The sequence below is a fragment of the Pteropus alecto genome, unplaced genomic scaffold (genome assembly GCF_000325575.1).
Source record: "Pteropus alecto unplaced genomic scaffold, ASM32557v1 scaffold95, whole genome shotgun sequence".
NCBI classification, from domain to species: domain Eukaryota; kingdom Metazoa; phylum Chordata; class Mammalia; order Chiroptera; family Pteropodidae; genus Pteropus; species Pteropus alecto.
This window is the reverse complement of record NW_006441071.1, coordinates 1,076,324-1,077,555: the sequence shown is the minus strand read 5'-3', so window position 1 is coordinate 1,077,555 and position 1,232 is coordinate 1,076,324. Positions and strand designations below refer to the sequence as shown.

Genomic DNA, 1,232 nt, shown 5'->3' with positions numbered 1-1,232 from the left:
AGTAAGGACAAGCTTTGCATTAAAGTTTCTCAAGAGCTAGTAACGTCTCTAGCTCTATCTTCAGTCTAACACATTTTTTTAGAAAAGGATACCTTCCCTATGTCAGAGCTATGGTAAAAGGGAACAAGACAGCCTCTATACAGAATCCCTGGAATAGAAAGAACTCTAGAACTCAGTAGGCATTCAAGTTTGAGATTATGGGTCTGCAGCAATTATTTCTTCATTCTGTCCTTGAGATGTCCATCTTGTGGGGCCCGAACATTGTTGTATCACCAGCCATTCAGGTGGCCCAGCTCTAAATCAGTTCTACTGGAGTGGGCTTCTGGGTGTTAAAAACCTAAATCAGATTTCCGGAGGGGTCTTTGTTCAAAGAATCTCCATTTATCTGATGAGTTTCTTCCTTATCTTCATTTTTAGAATTCATGGTGCTGGAATTGGGCCAGGTAAGGCTGTGGAAGAACCAGAAGAGTACCAACTTAGGGGAAGGGTGGGGATGCTACTTGGGGTGGACTGGGCTGATGCAGGTTGCCTCTCTTCTTTTGTTATCTCTCTACCGTGTAGCTTTAGTGTGTGGTGTGCTCTTGCCACTCAAAGCTATGTACTTGATCTCCTCTGTGGGAGGGCCCTTGTAGGGTGTGCAGCCAGCATCTCTCGGCCTTGCTTTTTGCTTAAAACACTAGTGCTCTTCTGGGTCTGCTTTGTGATTAGGGAATTTATGATGACATGGTAGCTCCAGGCTTCACCACGGGGATCTCATTCACACAGTCAGTACCATAGGGGAGGGCATTGAGCCTCTCCTTGGTCTGCTTTGGTAAGGTCCTGATACCTGTGCTCTGGAGTCACTGGGATGCTGCCCATGACAGATAGGAGTCATGGCATAGGGTCTTTGAGGGCATCATCATGGCTGGATGCCTGGCAGTACATCCTGATGGGAAGGGACATCTTGCCCAGAGGCCCACTAGGCTCAAGAACAGGTTCTTTGAGTTCTCTCAAAGCCATTGAAAGACTGCAATCCAGATGCTTTAACTATATAGAATTCCAGAGCTGAGTCCCTGCCACTGTACTGAAATGATGTGACAATCATGCTGACAAACATTAACAAGGAACACTGTCAGCTACTGCAAATTAGCAAAGTCTATGGAAAGTTCTGTTTCTCTGCCAATATGTGGCTGTCTGTGGCCTGAGCTCTAGCACTAAAAGGCTCTGAAGGCCCATGTCTGTTGGATATGGTG

The 1,232-nt window shown here is 46.2% G+C and overlaps 1 pseudogene; it reads right to left on the bottom strand.

The window, feature by feature from the left end:
- Nucleotides 1-295: 295 nt before the first annotated feature.
- On the bottom strand, nucleotides 296-999 carry LOC102881916 (annotated as a pseudogene).
- Between the last annotated feature and the right edge of the window lie 233 nt (nucleotides 1,000-1,232).